Source organism: Elephantulus edwardii, unplaced genomic scaffold (genome assembly GCF_000299155.1).
Source record: "Elephantulus edwardii isolate Elephantulus edwardi_28Jun2011 unplaced genomic scaffold, EleEdw1.0 scaffold00006, whole genome shotgun sequence".
NCBI classification, from domain to species: Eukaryota; Metazoa; Chordata; class Mammalia; order Macroscelidea; family Macroscelididae; genus Elephantulus; species Elephantulus edwardii.
Window position 1 is genome coordinate 15,761,957 of NW_006399756.1, and position 25,201 is coordinate 15,787,157.

The window sequence follows — 25,201 nt, forward strand, 5'->3', positions numbered from 1 at the left end:
AAGGAACTGCGTAGTCTGTGGCATGCTGTGCTGCTAACCAGAAGGTCACATGGACCTAGTGGTTCAAATCTGCCAGAGGCTCTGAGGGAGAAAAATGGGCAGTCTCCTCCTGTTATAGCCTCAGAGATTCACGGTGGGTCAGAATCAGCTTGATGGCGGTGAGCTTGAGTTTGCTATTTGGTTTTGGTGTTCAGTTCTGGTTCTTTTAAGGCACACTCGTGGCTTACTGGGAAGGAGTTGTGCTGTTACCCAACCCAAAGCATGTGGTTCAAGTCCACCAGTTGCTCCATGGGAGAAAGATAGGTGATCTCCTTTTGTATGATTTACTGACTCTGAAAATCTACTAGAGGACCAGGTATGGGTTGGTTCCTACTCAACAGTATACAACAACTGGTTCTGTTAAGAGTGCAAACAATTGTACTCATCTACTAACCTAAAGGTTGGTAGTTCTAATCCCCCCAGGCGCATGAGAGAAGAAAAGATTCCATAAAGATTACAATTATGGAACTGTTCCGCCCTGTAACCTCTGAGGTCAACATGAGCAGAATCAGCATGACAGCAGCACACTTGGTTTGATTTCTTAGTACAGAATGAAAAAAATATTTAAATATGGTGTTGTTTAAATAGTCAAAGCAATGAAGATGGTTGTTACTGGTGTGAATAAGGAAATGTTCAAATTAAAATCCAGCAAAATACTTTAGAGGCGGTAGGATGGCATGTTTTTAATAAAACCAAGAATTCTCATGTATCTTAGTAGTTCTTAACAGCCATTTATAAAATAATTATGTGTTTTATTTATTTATGCAAGAGTGTTATGCTTAAAACCAATCCATGCTTTTCAAATACAGTGCCTAATAAGTCCCATATTGACCTCTTGAAAGAGCAATGATACGCATTTCACTGGCCATTGCTATGAGCATTGTTTCTGAATTCTTCTCTCACCAGCAAAGATGGGAAGACCCTTAACGAGATGGGACTGACGTAGTGGCTATAACAATGCGTACTGTTGTGTCAGAGATGATGAGGACGGTACAGGATAGGACCGGGTTCATGTTGTGCATAGGGTCGCTATGAGTCATACTCAACTCAATGGTACCTAACAACAATAACAACAACAACTACATATTTTGCACAAGTCTGTTCACTTGTCTGTCTACTTAACCATCAGGAACACTAGTGGTGTAGCCAGTCCATAGGGCGTTGAGCTGCAAACCCAAAGGCACAAGTGGCTAAGTTCTCGATTGCTAACTGAGAGGTCAGGAGTTCAAACCTATCAGCTGTTCCACTGTAGAGAGATGTGGCAGTGTGTTTACATAAAGATTTACAGCCTTTGAAACTTTATCAGCCGTTCTTTTCTGTTCTCTTGTGTTGTTATGAGTCAGGATCAACTCCAAGTGGAATCCATTTTGACAGCAGCAGGTTTTGGTTTGGTTTTTGGCTTATCCAACTAAGAGCTTAAGGGAAGTTGCCATGTTTTAGTTAGCATCCCCTGTGACTAGGAGAATGTGTGATACATTTAAAAAACACGTTGATCTGACTCAAGGTCACCCCATATGTATCAAAGTAGCACTGTGCTCCCTACGGTTTTCAATGACTCAGTTTTCAAAAGTAGATCACCAGGTCAATATGTCAAAGTACCTCCAGGTAGATACAAGCCCAAATTTTGGCCTAGTGCACCACCAAGGGGCTCCTGTCACAACTAGTAAGTTCTCCCTTCCTGGATGTAACTATTACCTGGAAATCTCTATCGAACCCCACAAGAACTAGTCATCTTGCTGGACATTGGTCCAGGTCCAGCATCAGTTTTGGTGGACCAACGCCATTCTGCCTGTGAGTTCTTATTCCTATAATCCAGGAGAGACCTAGCCCTGGCTTGACCTGTCTCCAGCCCCCTTCACTTGACCATCAGTGGTTATTACTGAAGTGCCAGCAATCTCTGTGCACAAGGATGCATGGATCCTGATCCCAACTGCCCAGCTCTTTCCGAGACACCTCAGACGAGCAGATACTTGCACTGGGAGAGCCCATGGGGGAAACACAAGGGCAGGGCAGGAGAGGTAGGCAGTGGAGTCAGCTCAGAAGAGGACTTGCAGATTTCCCTTAGATTTCCTCCTTTGACTGGAGATCATGAGTAATCTTTGCCTTATCATTCTTAGCAATGAGGAGATGAGAAAATAGAGAAGGTGTGAGTAAGATTTGTTTGTAAACTTTGGTACAAACAAAAGAGAAAACTAAAATGGTAATGAGTAGGAAAACCAGGGTCAAAGAAGGCTTGTTGGTTTGTCTTTTGCTTTGGTTCAAATGTTTGGTTATGATGCAGTAGACACCGTCTGGACCCAAGGGAATGTAGAGCCCCTGACCCTGAAATAGATCATTTAAAAGGGGCCGTAGTAATTGAAAAAGTGGTGTGAAGTCAGCCGCGACATAACCGTCGCAGATTACAAGGCATCAGGAGGAGGCAAAGGCCTTGCGACTATGACTCCACTGCTAAATGTCACCGTCACAGCTTTTTCTTGGAGGTACACTTAAGATTATTTGAGTTGTCATTTTCTCTAGAAAGACTCCACTTTAATTATACAAATATTGAATATTTTCCAAGGTTTTTAAAAAAGGGTAAGGAATTTGCTTTGAAGTCTTCAGCCTTCAAACACTATTATGTGAAACCCTCATTGGCAAAACAGCGAGGGATATGGAAATAAGCCGAATTGGGCCTCATAAACGAGGAGCCGTGAATGCTAATGCTGCCGTTTTCCGTGAACCTTTTAAAGGCTCTGGAGAAAGGCTTTATTATTTCAAACATCACAGATCTGAGGAGGGCTCCCCAAGGGACTGAGGGATAAATATTGGTAAAATGCCTATAAAGACAGCAAGACAAAAAAATCAGCAAAAGATATGAATTGGCCATTCAGAAAGCTGCATAACCTTTCATTTAATTGCCTTTTCACAACAGACCAGGAAAGTGTGCTGGTTAAACCCCTCGAACACGCTCTGAAATATGTGCTGTGAGGGGAATTAAAGTGCAATTGCTTCACTGTCAGCGGAGTGCAACCAAGTGGGGGAAAATTGAACTCGGACCTGCTGTCGGACAGAGGCAGCATGTGCATCCCTGCGGGGAGAGGGCAGGGGGCTCCAGTGGGTCCACGGAGGTGCACCTGTGTGAGGAAAGGCTGCAACCCTGGAATGAGCACTCTGTGCATTTAAACCACAGTCCTCCAGTTTTGAAGAAATGATGCCTTTGAGTTGTGGTGCTGGAGAAGAGTACTGAACATCCCGTGGACTGCCAAAACAACACACAAATATGTCTTGGAGAAAGTGCAGTCAGAGTGCTCAGGGGAGGCACGGATGGTGAAGCTTCAACTCACACAGATGGGGCATGTCGCTAGAGGAGGCTGCTTCTTCGAGGAAACATCACGCTTGGAAGGGTGGAGGGTCGATGAAAGAGAGGAAGACCCTGTACAAGATCGAAGACACAATGATAGCAGCAATGGGCTCAAGTGTGTCAGAGACTGTGGGGATTGCACAGGGTAGGACAGGGTTCAGGTCTGTTATCCAGAGTCACTATGAATCATACTCAACAGCACTTAACAACAACAACAACACTCTCCCATTGTGCAGTCGAGTGGTCCTACAATTACTAAACCACCTTGAACTTAATTTTCACATCTTTAGAATCTAATTTGCTGCTGTTGTTATTGTTATATGCCATCCAGTTGACTATGGCTCATGGTGACTCCATAAAGAATAGATTGGAATCTATTACTATGGACTGAATTGACTGGAGGACAACTAATGACCGAATGTGCCAGGGAGTGCTCTGGGCTCAGCCTTTAACAATTTTTTTCCCCCCACAGAGATACAGTTACTCCTGCACCAGTCAGTTTTATTGACAATGGGACAGCCAGCATTTAAATCCCTCCTTAGTGCCATGTTACCCTATTCACAATACAAACCAAGCACAAGGCCTGTGTTGAGGTGTAGATGGGGTATATCACTCTGCCTCCTCTTGCTACACAGTCAGTGCAAGAACACAGCCTGTGGTACGCATAAGGAGGCCTCAGCCTTTAACAAATTTAGTGGCCAAAACCAGACAACTTAGAGGGGGGAAAAGTGTCAATTAGGCAACATGTAGACAAATAGTAAGTGCTGGGCGAAGGCAAAACACATGTGGCAGGTTGCATTTTTCACAGATCCCACATGCTCTTGTTAAAATATGACTTCAGCCCTTCTCCAATAGACGAGAGGATTGTGTGCTTATTATATAATCAGACTCCTTCTTGCTCTTGCTCTCTCTCTCTCCCCTCCTCTCTTTCTCCTCTCTCTCACTCTCTCTCCTCTCGCATGCGCTCTCTCCCCTCTCTCTCTCTCTCTCTCTCTCTCTCACACACACACACACACACACACAGCCCTTATTCCATGAGTCTGTCTATTCAGTATCAAGGTCTAGGATAGTATCTGTCATCTTTGCATTCTCCATTCCTAAAACAGGGCAGGGCACATGGTTGATGAGCTGCAGAGACCCCAGCAGACCTCAAAGGATACTCGAAACGCGATCACATGTGCCACAAAGTTTGCAACCTACAGAAAGACCAAATTTAGAATCTCTGTCCCCTCTTTCAAAGGCACACGCAATCGACAAGGCCTTGCCGTTAGAACCCCTCACCAGGGGGCCTGTGCTCTATATTTCCAATGTTGGTTCATCTGCCTCTCAGATCAAACCTTTCTGTGTTCTCTATTTTTAGAAAAGCATTATCTTCTAAAGGCTTAATAAAATAAGCCTTGGAACTTCTTTGCCTTTTGCCAATGTCCTTATATAATTCTGTTTCTTCTTTCTTGACCTTTCCACATGGCTTCCTAGTGGGTCTCCCTGATTGCCCTGTCATAATTGAATCCACTATTTGGATTAATCTTCCAGACACTCAATGCTGACTGTGCTATTCTCCCGCTCAGAAAAGTCTTCACTGGCTGCTATATAAGACCTAAACCTCTTGAGTTCTCATTCCAGCCTGATGAGATCTCATTGTAACCCCACTTTCCTAAATCATTGGCCTAGGGAAGACCAAGTGAATTGTCTTTGCAGTTGAAGGTCTTAAAGGAAAAAAAAAAAGAAAAAGAAAAAAAAGCTGGGTCTTGAAAAATGGATGGAAGTAATGGATGGTTTTTGAGCACATTTTGAGCTATGAAGATTCTCATTTTTTAACTGTAGTTTGCGTGAGAATTTACAGGGTGAATTCATTTCTCATTCAATAATTTATACACGTTTTGTTTCATGATATTAGTTGCAGTCCTTCACTTCCTCTTGAGATTTCCCATTTCCATTCGTCTTCCTCCTCTGCCCCTTGGCGACTCCCAAGTATTAGTTTTGGAAAATACTGCCCTTTTTGTCTCCTGGGGTTGACTGGATAACAACGCCTCCCTGGTGTTGGTATTCACTTTATAGGTCTGTCTTTGTTTGGCTGAAAGTCGATTCTTGGCTTGAAGAGTGGACAGGAAGATATTTAATCATGACTACGACTTTGGCTCCACAGATGAGGGGTTATGGTCCTGGAATCATGATTATGACAATTAATAGTTGAATGGCCTGGCTAACTCCTTCACTTCTCTGAATCAGAGCTTCACTAGCTAAAAAGAACCATCCAGCCAAACTTTCTAGATTCTATAGGGACAGGATAGATAAGAGCACAAAGCCTTTGCCTTCAGTCAGCTAATAATCTCCTTGCACCAACAAACCTGATACACAGTGGGGTACAGATTGCTCACACACACACAGAGAGCCGTTTCCTGCACCACCAGCATCAGATGGTCTCCTTGGAGGAGACCTTTTGTGCCTTAATAATGGATTTCCTGGGTAAGTATTTTGCTTGAGCCATCAAAGCAAGTAGGGTACAGTGGCTCTAGGTCAGGGCTATGTAATAAAGTATTGTATTTACTGATATGAAGAGCCGCCTTGGGTATGAAGAATTTTGGAAAGGAAAATCCCATATCTGAGCATATAAGGGATCTTGTAAGAGTGAAAGAACTGAGACCTGAACGCCTGCTCTCCAAGATTTTAAATAAGTCCAATGGTTGGTAAAAATAAAGCAAAAAAATCATCTCTAGCATAAGATACTTTGAAGAAGACAGTGTGCAGATTGAAGGAAGGCTGGTTCTGGTATAGCTTGTGGTCCAGGCTGGACCCTCTTCCAGACCCATCCGCTTCAGTAGTCTTGGGGAACAGAGCTGAACATAGGAGTAGAAACGACAAAGGACTGTCCCCAGGACTAGAAATCATCTGTAGGCTCTACAGCTCTGCCAACTGGTTAGGTCTCCAATCGATTCTGGCTACCCTGTGCCCATACCACACCGACACGTGAATATTTAGTATCCTATTTGCTGTGCCTTGTAGGTTTAATATAGGCACTACTGCTGCTGAGTAGTTCCCGGGCCATGAGAGAGCTCAGGGTCACCAAACTACAAAGGAGTTTCAAAAGTGACGTCACGAAGATGGAAATGACCCCACTTCTGTCTTTCCCTGATATTTAGAAATAAAACTGGCATCTTACACACCAAGGCTGTTCTTGAATTCTTGTACTGTTTGGAATGGAAAATGTTCTCAAAAGGAGATATTGGACTTTCTGATAATGAGCAAAAGAATGAATTCGAGCAACTAGTTAGTAAAACAAGGGATGTCATTTTGTTTGTATTCTGAGTTGGAAAAGAAAGTTAAACAGTCAACTCTGAACAAAAGTGCCTGCGTGCCTGGTTGTGATGGATGAAGTGTTTGAGGAATAACAGATGAGAAAAAAATCTATTGCTGGAAGGCTCAGAAGAGATTTTTCTGAGACCTGTATTCCAGTTTGTCGAACCAAATCTCTGAATGGACTTCAAATAAAATCTCCTTTCCACAAAAGTGAAGCTATTACTCAAAATCAACCAAGAGCGAAAGAGCCGTATTACAACGATGGGAATCGGTCAGCTGTTTCCACGCTGAGCTGACTGCAGAGAAATAGCCATTTGCTCAGCAGCGGCTCGTCGTTGGCTGTGAATTCTGCTTGGGCAACAACCCACGAGCTGCTTCACGGCCAATATTACACGGGTAGAATATGGATGCAATAGCATCTCCTCCATGAGGAAAATGGACAAGCAGCAAAATGTACAAGTGAAGGAACTCGGCACACCTGAGATACTGCCGCGGGGCAGGCTGGCTGGAGCATAACTTCTCACATCTGCTCGCTTCAGCCGGATTCTCGGTGGGATGTGCTGAGGTTACGACATTGTGTATGTTTGTGTTACAGTTGTTGGTATTATTTTTACTTTTATGATTTTTTGTTGTTAGGTGCTCTCGAGTTAAGTACAACGCATAGTGAACTTAGGAACAACAGATCTGGACCGTGGCCTATTCTGCACTGTCTTCACCATGTCTGATGTGTTCAAGTACATTGTCACAGTCACTGCGTCAGTCCTTCTTGTTAGGAGTCTTCCTCTTTTTTCTGAGCCGCCTCCTTTCATGGAATTATGTCCTTTTCGAAGGACAGACCCTTCAGGACAACATGCCCCAGGCACCTGAGATGCATTTCTGCCATCCTTACCTCTCAGGAGGACCGGGGTTGCTCCTCCAAGACAGACTCGCTTTTTCTTTTGGCCGTCCATGGGACGTTGAGTGCTCTCCTCCAACACCACAATTCAATTCTTCTTCTGTGGGCCTTATTCACTGCCCAACTTCCAGATGCATAAGTTGCAATTGAAAAGACCATGCTTCCAGCAATTCCACTTCTGGGAATTTACCCTAAAGAAACCATAACTGCCACCCAAGCAGATATACGCACACCCATGTTTATTGTGGCTTTGTTCGCTATAGTAAAAAGCTAGAAACAACCCAAGTGCCTATCAACCAACGAATGGACAGAGAAGCTCTGGTATATTCACACAATGGAATACTATGCAGCACTGAAAAACAAGGAACTTATGAAATATTATGCTAAGTGGGTGACCCTAGAGGACATTGTTGTTGTTGTTGTTGTTGTTATGTGCCGTCGAGTCGCCTGCGACTCATAGCGACCCTATACACAACAGCCCTAAACTCCACTCTGTCCTGTGCCAATCACACTGTCTCCGACACTCCCATCCCAATTATCCCAATCACTGAATCAATCCACCTCATAGAGGGCCTTCCTCTCCTGCGCTGTCCCTCCACCCTCCCAAGCATGATGTCCCTTTCCAAGGACTGGTCTCTTCTCACAACACAGTTCAAATCCACCAGATGCTCTGCTAGAGAAAGGGGGGGCAATCTCCTCCTTCTATCCTCCTTGGTGATTGTCCAACTCTCTGATGCATAACAGGTGATTGCGAAGATCATGGCCTGTATCAGACGCACCTTAGTCTCCAAAGAGACACCATTGCTCGTCAGCACTTTGGAGAGGTCCCTAACAGCAGACTTTCCCATTGCAATACGCCTTTTAATTTCCTGGCTGCTGGTGCCAAGACTGTTGACTGTGGAGCCAAGCAAACTAAAGCTGTGTACAATCTCAATCTCTTCACCATCCATCCTGATGCTGCCAATTGGTCCAGTGGTGAGAATCTTTGTCTTCTTGACATTGAGCCTCAATCCATATTGTAGGCTGCAGTCCTTGACACTCTGCAGCAGGCGCTTCAGGTCCTCTTCAGTTTCAGCAAGTAGGGTTGTGTCATCTGCATAACGCAGATTGTTGATAAATCGTCCACCAATCTTGGCCCCACATTTCTCCTCACAGAGCCCAGCCTCCCGGATAATCTGTTCTGCATATAGGTTGAAAAGGTATGGAGATAGGATGCATCCCTGGCATACGCCCTTCCCAATTTTGACCCATGCAGTGTTCCCTTGCTCTGTTCTGACGACTGCCTCCTGGTCCAAGTATAAGTTTCGCATTAGAACAATCAAGTGTTCTGGATTCCCATTCTTCTCAGAGTCAGCCACAGTTTGTTATGATCTACACAGTCAAATGCCTTTGCATAGTCAATGAAACACAGATAGACATTCCTCTGGTATTCCCTGCTTTCAGCCAAGATCCATCTAACATCAACTACAATATCTCTAGTACCACGACCCCTTCTAAACCCAGCCTGGACTTCTGGTAGTTCTCTGTTGATGTGCTGTTCCAGTCGTTTTTGGATAATCTTCAGTAAAATCTTGCTTGCATGTGAAATCAGTGAGATTGTTCTGTAGTTTCCACATTCTGTTGGGTCACCTTTCTTTGAGATAGGAACAAATATCAATCTCTTCCAGTCAGTTGGCCAAGTGGTCGGTCGTTCTCGCTGAGTGAAATATCTCAGTCACAATAGGACAAATATTGCATAGGGCCACTAGTGTAAAACAAGACTGACATTGGTTGAGGGAACACAAGGGGGGGAATGATGTATACTGCATTGCAACAGATGAAGGACAAAACTGTTTAAAAGGGATATATTATTGGGTATTCTTGTCATTACTGGAGTCCAGAATGAAGGCTGCACAGTAGAGTGGACTTGGGGGGAGGGATTGCATAGCAATTAAAAAGTTTTTATTTTACTCATCAAGGAGAAAAGTGAACTGGGAGGGGAGAGAGTGGGCAGGGAGAAAAGTGCAACAATGAATGACTGGAAACCCTAAGTCTCTGTAAACTTTCATTAAGTTGAATTAAAAAAAAAAAAGAGAGACCATGCTTAAATCAGGCACAACGTCCTTTTAAAACTAGCACCGTCATTCTTTAGCACTTTGGAGAAGCCCTTGGCAGCAGATTTCCCCAACGGAACACATCTTCTGATTTCTTGGTTGCTGTTAGCATGAGTGCTGATTGTCGATCCAAGTAAAGTGAGGAGAAAAAGAAGTGCCACAGCAGGGGCTCTTCTCCATCGACTGCACGGTTACAAACAGCCGTACTTCATTTAATTGAGCTTCACTTTACTGCCTTTCACATTTTCAAAAATTGAAGGTTAGTAGTAATCATGTTGCAACAAGTCTGTTGATGACATTTTCCCAGTGGCAGGTCTGTGTGTCATGGTCTTGTACTTTTTACAATATTTCAAGCTTTCGCATAATATTATTGTATACTGAATACACTACAGTGTGAGGTTAACATACCTTTTATATGCACTGGAAACAAAATATGCAGGTGACTCCTTTTAATTCAATAGTATAAACAAATCTGTTTTGGAGGAAGTGCACCCAAGATGCTTCATAGAAGCCAAGATGCTGAAACTTGGTCTCACATTTTTTGAACATGCCATCAGGAGGCACCAATACATAGAAAAAGGTTTCATGTCGGGGAATGTAGAAGGTCATCGAAAGAGAGGAAGACCTGTAACCATATGGTTTGACACAATGATTACAAGAATGAACTTGAACATGGAGGAGATCATGAAGAGAGTGCAGGATTTGGCCAGATTTTAATCTACTGTTGTGGTGTTAGGACTTTTGAAAATGGCTTTTACATCTATTGCCTTAGCCCTCCTCTGGGGGCATGGTCTTCAGCTACCTTAACTGCAGACACATGAGTAGGCATTGATCATTGTTTTCAACATCAACAACAGCTGTGAGGTCAGCATGAGAGAGAGAGAGAGAGAGAGAGAGAGAGAGAGAGATGAATCTGACAGTAGAAAGACTGCAGCAAGGAGACGCCTGATGGAGCCCTGGAGATGGAGCCAGAGTTAAAAGTTCTGCTTGCTGGACAATTGAGGGAAGAGATGGTTTGTGATAGCTTTGAAGCAAAGCTTGCTGGATGATTGAGGAAATCAGAGGGTTCTTGTGTCTGTGCTGTTGGGCTGATCCTGGACTTCAACTTGTTAGCTGGGAAGCTGTATGAACTGATTGAGGTATTGTGTCTTGTTGTTAATCTGGTTAGGGACTGATGGCCTCCCCATCCCTCAAATTATTTCCTTAAAAAGACAACAACAACAAAAAATTGTGTGAGTAAAGTCTGAGACAATTTGCAGCAAATGTGAGATCCAGTGATTAATATAAGCAGGTACAGGAGAAGGGGTGGGGGACATGTCTGACCTCGTGGCTGTTTGCTACTGTGGATATTGTAGAGTTAACTGTGTTCAGAGTTAACTGTGATCAGATTTATTCACATTGTATTTGCATAGTCAAGTTGATGGCACTTAACAACAACAGCAATATAAAGCCAAGAGCTCTAGTGGTGTAGTTTGCAGCCGGTTGTTAGATTTTGCTAACCATAAGGCCAGCCAGATCTGGTGGTTGAGTCCACCAGGAGTTCTGAAAGGCAAAGATGGACAATCTCCTCGCATTAAGATTCATAGCCTTGGGAAGCTGATGGACGATGAGTGTGAACCGGAATCTAATCAGGTAGTGACTGGGTGAGTCTAATGCTAAGAATGAGAAGCAACTGTGACTTTCCAACGCACAACCAAAGAGCCTCACTTAGAGAGAGTGCCACAAGGCAAGGAAGGAGTCACAATCTGGGCATCAGCAAATGGCAAGAAGCTCCTCACAAAGTCTACTCTGTTTCGGTTTTCATTCTGAGTCATATTCAACTTCACAATACTTAACCACTGCTAAATGAGACTAGTGCTGTTATATCTGGAGGAACATTGTTCTACTTTGCACACCACTCTTTGTCAATCTGCTGTATGAGGTAACCTGGGTTTGCTATGATGTTGAATTTTATGCCATGGGGATATGAAATACCAGAATGGTTTCCCATTGTGGACAGTGTTTGGTGGAGCTCCCAATTGTAAAGTGGGTTGGGAAGCAGGAGTGACATCCACTTCCTAAACCACATGCCTCTGGAAACTCAATGAACTTGGAGAAGACAATGATAGCTATGGAAAGGCATTAGGTCTTTTGTTCATAGAGTCGCTATGAGTCGACCTCAACTTGACGGCAATCAACAACAACTCAATCTCTTTGCCAAGTGTCCTGTTTAAGACCTTCATGAATTAAGTTCATTTGCCTATACAGTGAGAACAGTAGAAAGTCCTATGTCCTAGGCAATCTGCTTCCAAAAGGTCACTCTACCATGATCACCTCCACCAACAGGGATCCTGGAAACATTCATAGGTCAAGGTGATCTCTCAGGAACCTAGGGCAGCATACAAGATTTGTAGAAAGATTGGTGGTTCTAACCCTCCCTGCATTTCTGCAGAAGAAATGCTAACAGTCTGTTTTCACAAAGATTATGGCCAAGAAAGTCCTGGGGAGTGGTTACATGTGGAGTCACCATAAATTGGGGGCTGAGGCAATAACAGTGGACACAGCAGCAGCAACATGTGCGTGTGGAAGAATAAAAGGCCGCAGGTGCCTTGCGGAAAAATGAACAAGGATTCTGATCCACCTTTTCAGCCTTTTTAGATACTATTTATTGGCTGAATAAAAACATTGGTTTTTCCTGTATATTCTGATTTGCCCCTCTGGTTTATGGTTTCACTATTACTTTTTTTTACATCAATACAAACCAAAGACTGGATATAATATTTTCTTTTTTTTTCCTTTTTTTGATAGCAATATATACTGGTCCCTTCAGGGTAAAACCATAGAAAAACAAATTTGTTCACCCATCCAGAAAATATCTATATATTTCTATGGATATTACAATCTAGTAGCTATCATGAAAGATAAAAAACCTGATTACAGTATTATTCTTGCCTTTGAGGAGTCTAAAACTTAATAGAGCACACAAGGCATGAATACAAATAGAAACAGGCAAGTATATTTTAAGGGCAAAAAAAAAGAAAAGTGAAATCAAGTTTGCTGAATTTTAGGAAAAGAGAAACCCTTCTGGTTACTTAATGAAGGTAGAGAAATTTGAGTTGGTTTTTGTAAGATGATACAGAATCTAACAGGAGAAGATGAGTACAGGACATTACAGAACAAGTTAATGATATAAGCAAAGGAAATTTATATCCCACTGTAAAGCAGAATTATATGTTAGTGTTATATAATAATAGTAGCAAAAATTATATTGTATGCAAGCAAAATCTTACTGAAGATTATCTAAAAATGACTAGAGCAGTACACTGACTGAGACATACCAGAAATGTAAGCTGGGTTTAGAAGAGGCCATGGCCATGGCACTATGAGGTTGGCTCATTGCTGATGTTAGGTGGATGGCAGCTGAAAACAGAGAGTGCCAGAAGGATGTCTATTTGTGTTTTATCGACTACACAAAGACATTTGACTGGGTAGATCACAACAAATTGTGGCTAACTTTGAGAATGGGAGTCCCAGAACACCTGATTGTGCTCATGAGAAACCTATACTTAGACCAAGAATCTGTTGTCTGAACAGAGTAAGGCAACATTGCATGGTTCAAAATCAAGAGAGGAGGTGGGGGTTGCGGGGACCGTAGAAAGGAGGTTTCCAGGATGTATGCTTTCTCCATACCTTTTTAATATATGCTGAGCAGATCTTTTGAGATATTAGACTTTATGAAGAAGAATGTGGCATCAGGATTGGAGGTAGATTCACCAATAACCTCCATTATACAGATGACACAAACATTGCTCATTGAAATCGAGGAGGACTTGAAGTACTTGCTTTAGAAGATGAAATATTACAGCCTTCAATGTGGATTGCATCTCAACCTCAAGAAAACAAAGATTCTCACTACTAGGTCAATAGTTAACATCATGATAGATGGAGAAAAGATTGAGGTTGTTAATGATTTCAGCTTGCTCAGATCCACAAACTACACCTTTGGCACCAGTAGTCAAGAAATCAAAAGATGAGTTGCACTGAGAAAAGCTGCTGTCAAGAACCCCTCCAGAGTGCTTCAAGAGCAACGGTGTCAGTTTGGAGACTTAGGTGTGCCTTATTCTGGTCACGGTCTACTCATTTTCTTGCTATGCACCTGGAAGCTGGATGATAATTAATGACGACAGAAGAAGCAGTGATGCTTTTGACTTGTGGAGAAGAGTATTGAACATATCACAGACTGCCAAGAGAACAAACAGGTCTGTCCTAAAGAGGGTAAAACCAGATTGCTTCTCTGGAGTAAAGGATTTTGAAGCTTAGTCTCACATACTTTGGGAACATTGTAAGAAGGAGCCAGTGCTTGGAAAAGTGGAGAAGCGGCACAGGAGAGGAAGACCCTGGATGAGATGCACTGACACAGTGACTATTAGATTTGAAATGATTTTTCATCATGTAGATGAAATGCAATGGAGGAAGTCAGATTTGACTCCATGTCAGTGAACGTGGAACTCTCAGGACTCTGGAGAGTTTTCTGCAAGGATGTGTATTTTACAGCAGACAAAGTGAAGACACAAAGTCAAAACCAGACACACACATTCAATTCCTGTACCCAGTGAATCTATGGGGCAGAGTAGAGCAGAACTAGTTGAAAGGGACACTCTGAACCCTATAGAGCAGAGAAGAGTCTTAGAGGGTTTGCCTGATGGAAGCAGACTGCCCTACTACTTGGCTATAATGTGCGTAGTGGGTTTGAACCAGCAGCCTTCTGAAAAGCAGCCAATCTTTTCATCACTTAGCCATCAGGAGATGTAAAATTAAAAAAAATATTTTGGAGGTGCACTTGGCACTGTCCTGTCAATTGGCAAAGAAACAGATTGGAGACAGGAAAACTGGGGGGATTGCAATCTCATAGAGATTTGGTATATAATAAGCATTCAGTAAATAATGAATGCATGTATGCATGAAAATATAGACAGATCTCAAAGAATAATTTTATAGCACTCACTACAAATTAATTATAAGACAAGCAAGAGGTCATAGTTAAAATGCCAAGGTTTCAAGTCAGAATAACAAGTAGTCGCATTGAAAGACATAGGAACTGATCTGGTCGGGAAGATGATGCGTTAGCATCTTGTTGTTACACATCATCAAGTCCAAACCGACCCCTGGCTGACCCTCCAGTGGGCTTTGAGAAGCTGTCAATTGCACACAAGTTTGCCCATCTTTCTCCCTCGGGGCAGGTGGTGGATTTGAGCAGCTGGTGTCTGTCTTTGGGTTGGCAGCACAACTCTACACACAAGACCATCAACACTCCCCTTGTCTGATCCTTGACACATTAAATACATTCATGATGCATTCAGTAGGAATTCCTGGGGGCATTTTAAGATGGGAAGCTAAAGTTTAAGAGAAAATCAGAGTTCTTTGCAAAAAGGTAATAAAGACACTTGTGGGTGAAATTGCTATGAGAAGTAAAGCGGTGAAGTATATCATGGGAAACAACATTTTAAAAGGGAAGGAGACAGGGGAGCTAAGGAGAGCATGACATGCTGGTGGTGGTGGCTGCATGCCAGAGTCAACTGCCCAGCTCCTAGTGACCCAAAGAACAGCAGAGCCAAGCCTTGCCCCACCCAGTACCATCCTCACAATCTCTGACGTCTTCATGTCCATTGTTAAAGTCACTATAACAATCCATCCCATTTAAGATCATCCTCTTTTTTGCTGACCTTTACCTTTCCCAGCATGACGTCTTTGTCCGCAGACTCATCCCTCCTGACAACATGCCCCAAATATGAGAGATGGTGAACTCTCACCATCCTTGTCCCTCTGGGGCATCCTGGTTCTTGTCTCTCTGGGGCACCCTGGTTCTTGTCTCTAAGGGGCACCCTGGTTCTTGTCTCTAAGGGGCACCCTGGTTCTTGTCTCTCTGGGGCACCCTGGTTCTTGTCTCTAAGGGGCACCCTGGTTGCACCTCCTTCACCACAAGTGTTTGTTCTTTAGGCATCCCATGGGCTACTCAGGACCCTTCTCTAACATGATAATGCAGAGGCATTAATTATTATTCTTTCATTCTTATTCATTGTTTATCTTTCAGAAGCGAAGGAAGTAATTAAAAATGTCATGGCATGGATCATGTGCATCTTATTCTTTTTTAATTTTTTAACTGATATTTTAATGCAAGTTATAGAAAACTTGGATTTCCATTCATTCATTGTTGCACATTTTCCTCCCTGCCCACCCACACCAGTTCGCTTTTCTCTTTGAAAAAAAACATTATTTCATTGTTGTACAATACATATACACACACACACACACATACAGAGTCCACATTACTATGCAGCTCTTATTCTGGACTGTTGTCATGCTGAATTGTTCACAACAGCAAAGAGATGGAAACAACCCAAGTTTCCATCAGCAAATGAATGAATAGAGAGGCTGTGGTATATTCACACCATGGAATACTATGCAGCACTGAAAAACAAGGAACTAATGAAATATTATACAAAATGTGTGACCTTGGGGGACATTAGGCTGAGTGAAATATGTCAGTGACAAAAGGACAAATACTGCAGAATGCCACTGTTAAAAAACAAAACCGACATGGAAGTTAGGGGGAAACTAAGAAAAGAGGGGATAGATAATGTATACTACATTGAAACAGATGAGGAATAAAACTGCATCTTAGTCTTTAAACTGACACCCTTGCTCATTAGGAAGGAATAAGTATGGAGAAAGGATACAACCCTGACATACACCTTCCCTGGATTTAAACCATGCAGTGTTCTATTGCTGTGTGGACAACTGCTTCTTGGTCTAGGTATAGGTGTATAGGTTTTGCATGCAATCTTAACCAATGGAGGGTTGCCACAAGTCACAATCCATTCCATAACAATGGAGATTTTCATCAAGATAGCAATTTTAAGTAGTCAGGAAGGAAGCTTGATTATACTACATTATAGATTCAATGAAAAAAGAAGAAATGGAATAATGATTATCAATCAAGTATAAGCCAAGCTAGAATTCAAGAATTCTAGCAATGAACAGTATGACAGAATCCAATAAAAACTAAATTGCAAGAAACATTATTCTTTCATTTAGTGACAAATTGATGTATCTTGAAACTTTATTTTTATTCTGTGAAGCATGCTGTGAAGCACATTTGCTACTTCAATAATCTTCACACGAACATGTGAGTGGCATTCCCTGTGTTCATTGTTTTCAGCCATCTTTGCTGTTTGAATGTCTGGGAGTGAGCATGTGGGTAGACAGACAAACAGACAAAAGAGAAAAAGTAAACCGAGAGGAAGCAGATTGTGGAAAAAAAAATACATCAAGTTGAATTTTTTGAGTGATTAAACCATACTTTTCTAAGTTGGGGAAATAGTAAAAACAGAGTGCCTGAAAAGCAAACCTAAGTCTTATAATTGGATTATTATTGTAGATCAGGCTGCAATTTAAGAAATCCCATGAACTACATACACTCTGTCTGGAAAAGGGCTCATGTATACCCCACTAGTCATCTGGCAGAAGGCCGAGAAGCAGTTTTTGGTAGTTCCAGAAAATAGGAACATTTATTACCCTGAGGCACTGTTATGAGCCATCATTACATCAGGTTGTTTGTACAAGCGCTTGGCAATATTGAGACATAATTCTTCAAAGAAACTATACTAAAGTCCTTGGGCTGTGCATAAAGTAGATTAAAACTCAGTCCTAAAACTTAGGGGAGGGTTGAGTGTGTTTAAAGGGGGAGGGACAATTGGCAAAAAAGATGATGGTAGTGATCACACAACTTGAGGAATATAATCAACATCAGTGATTTGTACCTGTAGAAATTGTTGACTGTGCACATGTTCTGTGTGTGTATACTCTGAACAGCAATCAATTCTTTGGTTTTTTTCCCATTTCTTGTCTAGCTTCCATAGGTATAAGAAGCTCTAGAGAACACATCTTTTTTTTTTCTTTTTTTTAAATTCATTTTAATGAAAATTTACAGTGATTTAGGGTTTCCACTCATTCATTGTTGCACTTTTCTCCCTGCACACCCTCTCCCCCCACCCACAGTCCACTCTTCTCTTTGAAAAGTAAAAGAAAAATGCTTTCGTTGTTACATCTTTATTTTGTTTAACACTTAAGGGAGAAGTTTTGCAGCAGATTTTCCCAATGTAGTATGTCTTTTGATTTTTTTTCAATGGCTGCTTCATGGCATTAATTGTAGGTTCAACATCAGTCTTCTCTTATCATGTTACTTATTGGACTTAGTTGTGAGGATTAATTTTCTATATGTTGAGGTGTAATCCATAATGAAGGCTTTTGCTTCAAACATCATCAGTAAGTGCTTCACGTTTCTGGTTTTCTACAAGGAAGACTGTGCCATCCCCACATTCCAGGTATTTAACGAGTCTTCCTCCAATCCTGATGCTGCTGCTTCTCCGCCCCCCCCCACCATAGTGTCCAACTTCTTGGATTATTTGTTCAGTATGCAGATTGAATAGGTATAGTGAAAAGATACAACCCCAATGCACACTTTCCCTGATTTTCAATTACCCAGTATCCCCTTTCTCTGTTAAAGTAACTACCTCTTAGTCTATGTACATGCTGTGCACGGGCACCGTTAGATGTCCTGGAATGCCAATTCTTTGTAATGTTATCCAAAATTTGTCAAAGCGCCTCAATTTAAATTCCACTGCATAATGGATTGATTATAAATCAGGTCATTGGCTCAATCTCTCCAGAGCAGTTATTTGTCTGTGAAAAAGAGAATTTACATAGTACATCCTTCAGAAATTTGCTATGAGGATTAAACTAACTCATGCACCTTAGCACTTATAATAGAGCTAGGAACATAGAAAGAGCCCAGCACACGTTAGCTATCAATTCAAGGCATTTAGTGGTTTAAACTTATCTTTGTTTTATTTTCGTTTTCATTTTGCCAACCCTCAATGCCCTTGTTTATTCAATCTTTATTCCCTATAGTCTGTCCTTTGGGAAATGTTTCTGTAAACCAACTTTAGTCTTCAACCATGTTAATCTTCTATGAGGTAACTGACAGTAGACTGTAGAACTATTGACATTTTTCCTATTAGCAGGTTTTGGAAGATATACATGGCTAGTGTTAAGATGTGGCTCTGAAAGCTGAAGTTTATGACTGAACTTTTATAGACTTTTAAATGGGTGTGATTTTTTGATGTGTATTTTTTAAAACAAAATGACCCTTTTGTTTTAAAACAAAAACAGCCTGTTGACAAAAATAGTTACAAAGCAAAATATTTTCTTTTGCAAGATTAAGCCTGAATCATTTTCATATGCTAAAAATTTCCAATATAAACCACATTGTCAAGTCAATAAACAAATGTAATCACAAAAGCATCCATAGAGTATGCTCTACTGATGTGTTTTGATGTTGATGGATGTTAGAATTAAATCAACCTTAACTGTTACCCTTTACACAAAGAACTACCAATCTCCTGGTGCATGGAAGGTAAGGTTTAGCTTTGACAAGGACAAAGATCATCAATCCACTTTAAAAAACATGAGACACTCCTGGAGAGATTGCAGAGATTGAGTCCAACATTTGACAAGTAGGTAAGTCTTCAGAGATTTAAAACAAAATTTGTTTAAAAAGAAATTTGTTTGGATGTTATCTTTTAAATAACAACACTTTGAAGGGCTGTTGTTGTTGTTGTTAGGTGTCATCAAGTGAACTACAAATCATCATGACCCTATAAACAACAGGTCGATTCTGCTCTATCCCCACCATTTCTGATGTATTCTAGTCAACATTACGTGAAGATAGATATAGGGTTTTTCCTTGAAAATAAATATACAGTAATCATAGTGCGTAGGAGGTTACCAAGGATGGGAGTGGGAATACTTTTTAATGGTGGACATTTGTTAATTTTTGGAGACAAGAAACCCAAAACTGGATTCAGGAGAAATGGGTACAATTTAGCCAATGCAAAAAATGGCACTAAGATGCACACAAGAAAAAAATGATTTTTTTATAATTGCTGTGGCATGTATAATTTTATAACAACAACCAAAAAGTATGAGTCAGTTCTCAATGGCACCCAACAACAACAAATATATGTTGTTGTTGCTTGTTAAGCGCCATCGAGTTAAGTATGACTCATAGCGACCCTATGAGCAAAAGATCTAAACCACATTTCCTGACACCCTAGAGTCCACTGCAGCAGCCACCGATACATACATACACATATACATATACATAAACATACACACACACACACACACATACACACATACATTCTGTGGTGTGGCCTGTATGTATATATTTATCTCTGTGTGTGTGAGGTGGGTGTGCTGGTTTTGTGTACCATTGAGTCTGCCTAGTAGCAACAAGCTGCACTACAATCTCGAAGGCACACGGTTCAAATCCACCATCTGCTCCATAGGAGAAGGATCAACAACCTCTTCCTCGGTGATAAACTGTCTCTGAAAACCCACCAGAGAGTCAGTTATGGGTCAGTTCTGATTCGATGGTACACAACAATAACAAATATATGAAAGCACAAATGGTAGACAATTATACAAACTCCTTGACTTTAACCAAGAACATTATGAGATTAGTTTCCTAGATTTGAAGGCTTGAAACCACCGTCTAATGGAATAACTCAGTTAACTGGCATAATATATTCCATAAAGTTCGTGTTCACATCCTAGTCTGGTGAGTAATGTCTGTAGTCTCAAAAGATTGCAAGCGGCCAACTAAGTTGCAACAGTTAGTCTGTTTGTCTGGGACAGCAATAGAATGAAACCCAAGACACAGAGAAGAAGCAAGTTTATAGGATTAATTGTTTACACAGAACATCACAGCCTCATCGCCCTTCAGAGCAGAAGAGCTAAATAGGATCAGGCTACCACTCCCAACAGTTCTCATCGGGGCACACCCAGTGGATCCTCATAGTTGTTGCTCTTGGGGATTGCCTTCAAGTCGAGCACGACTCATAACAACACCATGAACAAAAGGCCTGAAGCTCCTCTACAACTATCAGATCCAGACTGAGTGGGACAAAAATAGGACCTCAGCAGTTCAGATTCTTAAAGATAAAAAACAAAATAACAAACCAAACCAGAATTATTGGACTGGTTGAGCCTCGAGGACTCCTTAAACTGAAATACTCTGTAAACCTTGAGTCAAAAAGCGATTTCCCCAGGTCACCTTTTGGGTGACTCATGAAATAAAGAATATCACCTGTACACACTACACTCCCTTAAAAAAGAAACACTGGTTTGAGACCAAATGGCCAGTAATTATTTTTAAAAAGAAAATGAGAAGATGAGGAAACAGGAACACTAGATTCCTGCAAACAAAACAACCTGAATGAACTCAGAATGTGCCTGCACTATGAAGAACACAGCCCATGACACGGAAAATGTTATCCAAAAATCGTTGAGTAAGAACATAATGTGTCGTTTGAACTTTCCTCTGAAAACACATTAAAATATTAAAAATAGCAATGCCTGGTAAAAATGGTCTGTCTCTGGTTCTTCATGTCAGTTAAAAGCATTTTAGTATATTTGGCGTGAGGTGGATTGATTCAGTGACTGGGATAATTGGGATGGGAGTGTCAGAGACAGTGCGATTGGCACAGGACAGAGCGGAGTTTAGGGACTTGTACATAGGGTCGCTATGAGTCGCAGGCGACTCGACGGCACATAACAACAACAAACAACATAGACTCTTCTATCCATCTCTGATTTACTTAGTGTAAGGAGTCCCACAGGGAATGGACTTATGTCTTCCCCAGTGTTTAACCCATTGTCTTAGCACCAATGCCTGGGTGACTAATCTTGCCCCCACTGGTTCCCCTCACCACCTTTATTCCACATTAAATGACTTCATGCATTTGAATCTATTCTTGAACTTGATGTCTGCCTCATTGATCTGTTCATCTATTCCTGTACCCGTTCCAATTTAATTATTGTAGCTTCATAATACATTTTAATATTGTGTATCCTTCCTTCTGTTTTTTCCATTTTAACTTTGCTTACACTAATTCAATTGAACATTTCCTGGGGTTGAGACTCTGCTGTTCAACACTGGGTAGGCTTTAGAAGCTGGAGATGGATCTGAAATCTGCTTTTTAAATCTCTTTTAACGGAATAGCTTTTATCCTTCTCATCGAAGACAGTTGTGAATTTGGAGAGCACATGGTTGAAGAAGCTGAGTGTCCTTCAGTGAACTCCATGTCCTGTCTCCTCTGTCTTCATACTGTCATTGTCATATCAAAGCTGAGCTGTTAACACTTGATAGTTGAAGGAGATGGCAAGCATGCAAGCAAGCAGGTTCACCAAAGGTCTTCTTTTTCTTTTCTTTCTCCCCTCAGTTTTGCTCCCTGCTCTTTTAACTCTGAAGGAAATGGGTAGGAGCGCTCTATAATTTTTATTCCACAGAAACAATACAAGAACACCACAATTTTATTTCCTGGCATCTTTCCAACAAATAGGCCATCAGGGTTTTGTTTTGAGTTTCCTCATCCCTCCTTATGTTTTCTTTTCTATCTTATTTCTCCTTGTCACATTTTAATGAAGAGTTCAGTAGGTTTGATTGCTGTAGGGGAGGGCGGTCAACTCATCCTGTTGCTAGCTCATAGCATGTTTCTGGTGGTTTAACTCCACCAGGGACTCCTAGGGGAAGGAATGGAAGGATCCTTCCATTGCACATTGTTGTTGTTGTTGTTGTTGTTAGGTGCCGTAGAGTTGTAGACGACTCATAGCGACCCTATGAATGGAAGGCCTGAGCACTGTTCATAGAGTTTCCGGAGGCAAGCCATTTTGGAATTAGATGCCACTCCTGCTTCCAAGCTTGTTTTAATCAGGAAGTTCCACCAAATACTGTCCACCATGCATAACCATTATCACATCTGGCACATCAGTGTCACAGAGTTTAGCGTTACAGCAACCACAAGTTACCTCTGTACAGCAATGTACAGACCAGTGCTATACCACTTAGAAGAATGTTTGATAAAAACAAGTAAGACCACGCCTGAGGGCCGCAGATTAAAATCACCCACCTTGGGCTTGGTAGCATAACTTTCTGTCAACTAGGTCAACGTAGCTCTATGTTGTCGTTGTTGTTGTTGTTGTTAGGTGCTGTCAAGTTGTAGACGACTCATAGTAACCCTATGAACAAAAGGCCTGAGCACTGTTCATAGAGTTTCCGGAGACAAGCCATTTCGGAAGTGGATGCCACTCCTGCTTCCAATTTTGTTTTTATCAGGAAGCTCCACCCACTAGGTACTCAAATATTTGGTTGTTTTAATTAAGAAAATCTATAAATCTGGAGCGAGAAGCACGGTAGAGAAGATAAATGAAGTAAAAAAGGATGGTGAAATAAATGCAGAACCTCTAGAAAGAAGAGTTGATTTCGTTTAATCAATATTATAGTAAACCCAGTGAAGGGTCATTTTAACTCAGAAAGGACCCAACAAGAGTGAGCTGAGGTTCCGTCGTTACTGTTAGCACGTAGCTGACCTTGAGTCAGCTCCTACTTGCGACGACCCCATGGGCCACGAGAACAAAGCATTGCCAGATTCTTTGTGATCCTCATAAAGGCCCACATGTTGAGTTCATCACTGTGTCCATTGTGTCAATTCATCTCACTGAGGGTCTTCTGGGCCCTGCTGGGTTCTCCATATCATCACACGTGACATTCTCCGCTGTCAGTTAATCCTTCCCAATGGCATATCCAAGAGCAAGCCAGACAATGTTCTATTGGGATCCATAATTAAAACATTAGCTCTAGAAAACAACCATATGACAATTCTAGGAACAACTGTTGTATATTGGAAGCAGGAGTGGCATCACTTCCTAAACCACTTGCCTCCGGAAACTCTATGAACTTTGATCAATGACAATAGTTATGGAGGGGCTTTAGGCCTTTTGTTTACAGGGTTGCAATGAGTTGTGGTCAACTCGAAGGCAATCAACAACAACAACAACAGCAATTATTGCATAGCAAATTTAGTTTAGAATAATCGCCATAGTTGGACACTTCAAAGTACTTACACTGATCCATTCATCATTAAAAGGCAGAAAACTTAAAAAAAAAAAAACTTAAAAAAAAACCCACAAAAAACATTAGCTCATTTTTAGAAGTCAATTTCTAGGCCTTTCTTTCCAGTTTGTCTTTGCCTGGAAATTTCTCTGAAACCTGTCCACCAAGCGTGATCCTGCTGGTATTTGAAATACTGGTGACATTGCTTCAAACATCACAGCCACGTACAAGTTACCACATTACAACAAACAAAGAAATGAGTGGTGGACTATTCCTGTACTGCCCCCATTTATGTTTTTATTTTAAGTACCAGTTTTTAGTTCTTTTGCTAATACTTCATTCAGTAAAAGGCAAGGGTCTCTCCAGGTCTTTCCATTTCCAACTAAGAAGAGGGTGAGGTCGACATCACAGCATAATCAAAATCGGCTTTGGAGACATCAGTCCAGCAGGAAGGCTTGTGCTTTCCCCACTGTGCTGGCTCCTAGCAGGTGTGTCAAGCCCTTCCGGAAAACCCACCTGCCTTTGGAGAAAGATGATCTCCCATCCTCTCCACTTCTGCTGAGAAAGGTGTTGTGACTCACCCTATAATAAGCGGATGACTTCACAGCACAGTTCTGTGCTCCAAATCCAGGTCTAACAAAAAGGAGAGCAAGAGAGATGAAAATGTCCACCAGCTCCTCGAATCGGAATCTCTTCTTGTGGAAGTTGCCAAGGTAAGTAGTCTGGTGAGCCTGTCTGTAAATGGGTCTCTGAGCGGCAGATGATGACATCCTCCTCCATGGTGGAAGGAAATGATGACGCCCTTTCCCAAGAGGTGTAACTCCATGGTCCTGTGGCTGCTGTGCTGAGATGACCTGGGTGGCTTGTGGGCCCCCAAAGACCATCACATCTCAGTATTGATGCTGGATGTGCACAAGGCAGCCCTGTGGAACCAGAAAAGGTAACCTAGAATTTACCCACCAGCTGGCATCTCGGAAGCAACTTCTTCCAGGAAGCCCTCCCTAGTTGATGAGCTGGGTAGAGCAGCTCTGCAATCCTACAGTCTTCTCCACCCCAGTATGAACCAAGCTTCATCGGACAAGATTCTTCCATCCTTTTTCTGGGCTTCCTGGACATTACATCTGTTTCACATTTTGGAACCAACATCTAGGATTCTCTTACTCATTGATAAGACCCAGGGAGGCCTTCTTCCTTCTTGGTTTTGCTAGGCACCTGTATCCATGCTCAGTATACACTCTCTTATCATGAGCCGCATTGCAGGCATTGCTTTCAGCAAGAGAAAAGGCATCAGCAAGTTCCCCATGAAATATTGTAGAGGATCAAAACTGTTAACAGTTTGTTAATGGCATGCAGTCAAAAGATAAGACACACTAAAGAAAAGAATCTGTTCGAAGCTCTTTATTATAACAGCTGATTAGACCAGCGAGGTAATAATAGAGACCAGAAACCCAATGAGAAGACGTGAAGGCTAGTCAATAAAAATGATACAGACATGAAGAAATGTAGCTGCAGGACCTAGTTTATAACAAAAGATGATCAGTACT